Source organism: Lethenteron reissneri, chromosome 72, assembly GCF_015708825.2.
Source record: "Lethenteron reissneri isolate LAM-NWPU_2019-01 chromosome 72, ASM1570882v1, whole genome shotgun sequence".
Lineage (NCBI taxonomy): Eukaryota > Metazoa > Chordata > Hyperoartia > Petromyzontiformes > Petromyzontidae > Lethenteron > Lethenteron reissneri.
Window position 1 is genome coordinate 3,063,182 of NC_083850.1, and position 7,609 is coordinate 3,070,790.

General features: G+C 48.6%; 1 pseudogene; it reads right to left on the minus strand.

Moving 5' to 3' along the window:
- LOC133361324 (zinc finger protein 208-like) overlaps positions 1-7,214 on the minus strand; it is a 90,889-nt pseudogene extending 83,675 nt beyond the window's left edge.
- Positions 7,215-7,609: the final 395 nt, after the last annotated feature.

Here is a 7,609-nt window from a genome sequence, read left to right on the forward strand (position 1 = left end):
CGATGTGTGTATTTGAGTCCATATGTGTGTGTTTAGGTCCATGTGTGTGTGTGTAAGTCGGAGTATCTGTGTCTTTTTTGCCCAGGCAATGCCAGATGTTTGTATGTACGTCGATGTGTATGTAAGTCCAAGTGTGCATATTAGTCCATGTGTGTGTGTTAGTCCATGTGTGTGCATGGCTTCATGTAAGTCACTGTGTGTGTGTGTCTATGTGTGTCAGTTGATGTATGTACGTCGATGTGTATGTGTGTTAGTCCATGTGTGTGTTAGTCCATAGGTGCTCGCTAACAGCACTTGCCCCTACAGTCTGTTAAGGCTATATGGGGGATCTTTGATCTTTGTTAGTTCATATTTGTGTAAGTCAATGTGTTTGTGAGTCGATATGTGGGTATAACACCATATGTGTGTATCTAAAGTCCATGTCTGTGCGAGTCCGTATGTGTGGAGGCCAATGTGTGCGAGTCTCTGTGTGGAGGAGTAATATAGGGATGCGACTTCATGCTCGTTGTTCAGTGCGATGACGTCATGCACGCTGGGCGAGGTGATGACGCCACGTCTCCTCTCGGTACTTAAGGGGGACCACGTAACGAACGCGGGGTTACTGTAGGAGCCTGGGAAAGAGAGCGGTTGAAGAGCCAGCCAGGGGTAGAGCTCAGGGAGTCTGGAGACAAGCCGGCCGTAGTGATAGAAGGTGCTGCTCTCCTCGGTCGGTCGGTGTTGGCTGAACCCCCGATCTGACTCGGGGGAGAGAGCCTTGGCGCTAGCCGAGCTAGGAACAGACAAAGTGAAGGTTCGTGTGAAGAAACCTAGTGAAGGACACTTACCCCTGGGGAAGTTATCCAAAAACCCTTAATAAATAACTGGCGCAAGCCCTTAACTGAAGACCTGCCTCCGTGTCGTCATTTGCACTTCAAACATATGTGTTAAAGGGGGAATTGCGAAGCATAAACGGGGTGGTTGCTGGACACTCCGCGCCAATCACACGGAGCGTGTGGGAGGAGCCACTGCTCACCTCGGCTCCAATGGGAGACGAGGTCAGTACGGGAAGGAGGAGTCAGGGTCACGTGATGGGAAGGATATAGGGAGAGAGCCGGAAGAGATCGGGAAGTTGAAAACGGAGCGAGAATAGGGGAAGCCACGCTGGGCAGTGCGGGAGATGGGCCATCTGCCACGTGGTGGAGGCAGACGCCATCTGCCACGTGGTCGGAGGACCTACGCACACCGTCGGCCAGCGGTGTGCGTGGGGTATGACAGGGCTAGCAGAGTGTGAGGGGCTATGCAGAGTGTGCGGGGCACACGTGGCTTAGTGAGTGACTAGCAGAGTGTGCGGGGAACACGGAGCGAGCGGTGTGGCTGGCGGCGTGTGCGGGGCACACGGAGAGAGCGGAGCGGCCACCAGCGAGTGCGGGCCACACGGAGCGTCGCGGGGCGCGCGGCGGAGGCGGTGTGGGTCCGGGCGAGGACCAGCGGGGTGCGATACGAAGAACCTAAATAAACGACAACAGAGATCAAGAAAGCCTGACAGAGTCGTTTATTACATACTAGCTGTACTACCCGGCTTCGCCCGGGACTTGGATCCACCACGCCCGGCCGCCTTTGTCTCCCCAGTGGCGATGTTAATACGCCACCCAGTTACTCGTTTTGAGGCAGAGTCCCTCCCTCACCACTCTGCCTCCCTCACCACTCTCCCTCCCTCACCACTTTCCCTCCCTCACCATTCTCCCTCCCTCACCACTCACGCCCGGCCGCCTTTGTCTCCCCAGTGGCGATGTTAATACGCCACACCAGTTAATCGTTTGAGGCTGAGTCGACCTAGGGGAGGTTCAAATAATCGTCACCGGTGGTGGCCGTGAGCGGGAATCGAACTCGGTTCGCCGGCTTTGTAGCGCAGCGTAGCGTTAACCACTACACCCACCGCTCCTCACACACCACACACGCACAGACACACACACAGACACACGCAGACACACACAGACAGACACACACACACACAGACACACAGACAGCACGCTAACCACTACACTACCGCTCCCCACACACCACACACGCACACACAGACACACACACAGACACACACACACAGACACACACACCACGCTAACCACTACACTACCGTTCCCCCTACACAACACACGCGCGCGCGTCCATAGGTACACATACACGCGCTTGCTGCAGACACACACGACTGTGAGGGTGCGTACGGCAGTAAACGACTGAAAGAATAAAGCGTAAATGCTGCGCGAGGAACGCCTTAGAGCTGCAACACATTTGTGTAATGCGAGCGTAAACACACAAACACATACAAAGACATACACACACATACATGCACACACATACAAACAAACACATACACACACATACATACACATACACACAAACATACATACACACAAACATACATACACAATACACACACACATACATGCAGACACACAGACAGACACATAACACACATACATACAACACACATACACAGAAAAACATACACACACATAGATACAAACACACATACATACACACAAACACATACACACACGTACATACACACATACATACAGACACGCAGACATACACATAAACACATAAAAAAACCGACATACATACACACACATAAACACACAAACACACACACATACATACACACATACATAGAGACACACAGACATACACATAAACACATACACACATAGACATGACCCGGCTTCGCCCGGGACTTGGATCCACCACGCCCGGCCGCCTTTGTCTCCCCAGTGCCGATGTGAAAACGCCACACCAGTTACTCGTTTTGAGGCTGAGTCCCTCCCTCGCCACTCTCCCTCCCTCGCCACTCTCCCTCCCTCACGACTCTGTAGAGGACGTGAAACTTTTATGAATTTCCTTAGATTCGCGTGGTGGGTGTCGAGGCCTAGCACCGTGCAGAGCCTCCCGCCTCGCCTGAATTTCCCACCCGGCTGACGCTGGGTACGGGTGCCGGTCCCCCCCCCCCCAGCGCTCGAACAATACTGAGTAATGGCTATTATTTAATTAATTACGGAGCCTATGAAAGTGGCGAAGGCGTGGCTAGCCGTTGGCAGGGGCAACCGCCGTCCAATGAAACTGCAGCCCTTGGCGAAGGCGTCGCTAGCCGTTGCCAGGTCCAATGAAAGCGGCGAAGGCGTCGCTAGCCGTTGGCAGGGGCAACCGGCGTCCAATGAAAGTGCGTATGGTCCGGAGACACACAGACACACAGACAGACAGATTCACGATTTTATATATTACATATGTATGCGAGTCCATGTGTGTGCGTGGGTCCATGTTGTGTGTACGTCCATGTGTGTGTCTCTTAGTCGATGTGTGTAAATCCATGTGTGCTTAGGTCCATGTGTGTGTGAGAGTCTACGTGTTTGAGTCGCTGTATGTGTGTATGTCGATTTGCGTGTGTAACTCAATGTGTATCTGAAGCGAATGTCTGTGCATGTGTGTCTAAGCCCATGTGTGTGTGTGTCTTTTTCGCCCAGGCAACGCCGGGTACTTCCCGCTCGTACTCTTATATCAGCGCACTTCATCTATCTGTGATGAACGCTGCACTTTCCATCGTTTTCATGCAGGGGGCGCTGCAAACCTACGCGCCCCCTGCATGAATGACGGAGGCGCAGGGACAGACGTTAGCTCACGTTGGAATCGATCTGGAGACGGCGGTTTCTGGCACGGTCAGCTCTATGTCGCCTCATCTCCACCCTGCAATCCCAACCAGGTGAAAGTCCGCATCGAACCGAACCCCGGTAAGGCCATCTACTTAACGACTAGAGAAAATTCACGCGAAATGTTTTCAATGAAGGCTTCCAGATGTAAATTATATAAGCTTTAATGAAGAAATAAAATTATCTAATTCAAAACGGAGCATCGGGAGTTTGCGTGGATGCGTCGTTCGTGCGCAATTTTTTTCGTGACTTTCCTGGCCCAAGGCCGTAAATGGTTGTGAGGGGGCTGTAGGCGGTCAGGCTTGCTTCAACCCATGGTTGTTGAACATCCAGACGTTAATCGGCAAGGACCATTTTTTGTCCTAGTTCGCCAACATATAAGACGTCATGCAAATTTCGAATGAGTGTTGTGTGGAGAATGTATCTACTAGATGCGCTCTGCCTTGTAACCTAATACAAATCTGTACCAAAAATGCATTTCAAATGTGCTCTTAAAATTACCTCCTAGCTATGAAGCAGACCAGCAGACACGACATCTTTCATTTATCGATCTCTCAACGAAACAAAGGAATGTTTTACACAAACTATAACTAGCACAGTCTTCTGGGAGTGCATCATTGATTCAATGCAAGCCACCTGTGGAGCCTTATTGGTGCACAGCGTCTCAAGAGCAGCCGGGCTTGCTTCAACCGATAGTTACGAACATCCAGACGTTAATCAGCAAGGGGCATTTCTCGTCCTAGTTAGACAAAATCTACGTCAACACGTAAGACACAATTATAATTCGTGTTGTAGAGAATGTTCCTCTACGTGTAACTTTTGCGTGGCATTTTCTTCTAGATTTGAAGCTTCCGTGACTGCAAGGATTCATAATCTTAGGTTTTTTCGGTAAAGTCACGTAGGTGTGTGCTCCCTATTTCAAAGACAATGAGTTGCTCCAGAGGCAGACGCTTCCTAAAAACACAAAAATACCCTTTGACCTGTATCAGAAGAACGGGTCTCACCCGAGTTATCATTACAGGTTATTCCAAAACACTCTTTGTCCTAACATCACTTATTCAATATTTGACCCTTATAGACAAAATGTTACATGTACGCAATCAATCATTCAAGTATTCATTCTAAATTATGGAGTCATTTTAACAAAATTGAATTACTGCACTGAAATATACTGCAACAGGTTACATCGTATTAACAAGAAGCTATTTAAAAAAACAATATGCACCGTCTGCTTAACAGTTTATGTACAACATACTATTGCGCCATTCAAAACGAGTAGGCCATGCATGCTGGCGTCTGGGTCAAAATTGAGCAAATTCCAAACAGGATCTTGTCCACATGCAGGCCGGTGCAGGGCCACCACCTTATGCCACACAGGGGCAGCTGCTACCTGGGGATGCTCTTCGAGTGTTTGAGACGATACGGTACAAAACTCTGAATTGCCGGGCGATTAAGCACCATATAAATGGAATTATTAGAACATAGTGAATGCTTGGGAGTGTATGGTTCTCGCTCCTGGTTAGAGATCTACCAACCCACACGTCCACAAACAACTGGCCGCTCTTACCCTGCAAGTTGAACCTAGGAATTGAGGGTTCAACTTCTTTCTGGTCATTAAATGTCTGTGACAAAGGTGCATCTATTGGAGAAACAATCGTCTCAAGCTTACACATCTACCGGGTCTCCATTTGACTTTGTATTGTCTCAGAGGAAGTCCACCCACACCTCCACTTCCACAAACTGCTGGGAGTTGCCTCGCTCTGCCTCACAGTGAGAATTCTCCTCCTGCTTCACGTTGCCTCCATCAATGTGAAGGTCCGATTTTGGAGTTGAATCTTCATCTTCACATTTTACCTTCACTTCTTCACTCTTCACCATCACTTCTTCACATTTTCACCTCCTCATATTTCACCTCCTCATATTTCACCTCGATACCTTTAAAAGTGTCCAAGCTGGGATTTTCTTCGGTTCTTGTTTCATGAGGGATGGGCTTAATTGCGGCACTTTGACTTTCACAAGCTGATTTCAGACTCCACTCCTTGTGGATATTCTGATGCTTGTGTGTTCTCTGGTGTTTTTTGAAGAATTTGTTACGTGCAAACGCCGTCCCGCACAGAGTGCACCTGAAGGGTTTTCTCTCCTGTGTGTGTTCTCTGGTGTACATGAAGAATTGATGAACGTGCAAACGCCTTCCCGCACAGAGTGCACCTGAAGGGTTTCTCTCCCGTGTGTGTTCTCTGGTGTACTACAAAAGCAGATGAATGTTTAAACGCCTTCCCACACACACTGCACCTGAAGGGTTTCTCTCCCGTGTGTGTTCTCTGGTGTTCTACAAGAGTAATTGAATGTACAAACGCCTTCCCACACACACTGCACTTGAAGGGTTTCTCTCCCGTGTGTGTTCTCTGGTGTTGTACAAGATTAGATGAAACTGAAAACGTCTTCCCACATACACTGCACCTGAAGGGTTTCTCTCCCGTGTGTGTCCTCTGGTGTCTTTGAAGATGTGGTGACTGTGCAAACCCCTTCCCACACACACTGCACTTGAAGGGTTTCTCTCCCGTGTGTGTTCTCTGGTGTGTTACAAGAGCTGATGAATATAAAAATGCCTTCCCACCCACACTGCACTTGAAGGGGTTCTCTCCTGTGTGTGTTCTCTGGTGTTCTACAAGAACAGATGACTGTGCAAACGCCTTCCCACACACACTGCACTTGAAGGGTTTCTCTCCCATGTGTGTTCTCTGGTGTAAATGACGATTTGATGAACATGCAAACCCCTTCCCACACACACTGCACTTGAAGGGTTTATCTCCCGTGTGTGTTCTCTGGTGTTTTTTAAGAGTCGATGAACATGCAAACGCCTTCCCACACACACTGCACTTGAAGGGTTTCTCTCCCGTGTGTGTTCTCTGGTGTTCTACAAGAACAGATGACTGTGCAAACGCCTTCCCACACACACTGCACTTGAAGGGTTTCTCTCCCGTGTGTGTTCTCTGGTGTTTTTTAAGAGTCGATGAACGTGCAAATGCCTTTCCACACACACTGCACTTGAAGGGTTTCTCTCCGTGTGTGTTTTCTGGTGTTCTACAAGAGCAGATGACTGTACAAACGCCTTCTCACACACACTGCACTTGAAGGGTTTCTCTCCCGTGTGTGTTCTCTGGTGTTCTACAAAGTAGATGAACGTGCAAACGCCTTCCCACACACACTGCACTTGAAGGGTTTCTCTCCCGTGTGTGTTCTCTGGTGTTCTACAAGAGCAGATGACTGTACAAACGCCTTCTCACACACACTGCACTTGAAGGGTTTCTCTCCCGTGTGTGTTCTCTGGTGTTCTACAAGAGTATATGAACGTGCAAACGCCTTTCCACACACACTGCACTTGAAGGGTTTCTCTCCTGTGTGAGTTCTCTGGTGCTGTGTAAAATGTTCAGGACGATCCGTGCTGTATGCACACCGGTCACATTGTTGCCTTTTTGCACCGCGTCGCGCCGAGTATCTTTGCTCCATCAGACCAATTTTGCAGAGGAAGCGACAGCTGCAGACAGAAAAAAAGAATATCCACACCATCTACACATCAGTATCGAGGCATAGAGGAATGCATATACTATAGTCACACGGTGACTTACACATCTATAGTTATTCATATTTTATGATATGGCAAAAACGTGTCCCAAATTCATCACGCGAGCTGTTATGGCACACAATGAGAGGGCAAATGGTCATAAAACATGCCTGGAAGCGCTCGTATCTTCAAAATGAATGTTAACCCAAAACTCCGAGCACACAATTTAGGCTGTCTGGCTTCAAAAGGAATATTTATGAAAGCTAAATTCAGCTGACATAGCAAAGGGTGTTGAAAAAAATTACTATTGTGTTATGCAGATATGCATAAATTAATGTTCAATCACAACTTAGAGGTGTGAAGC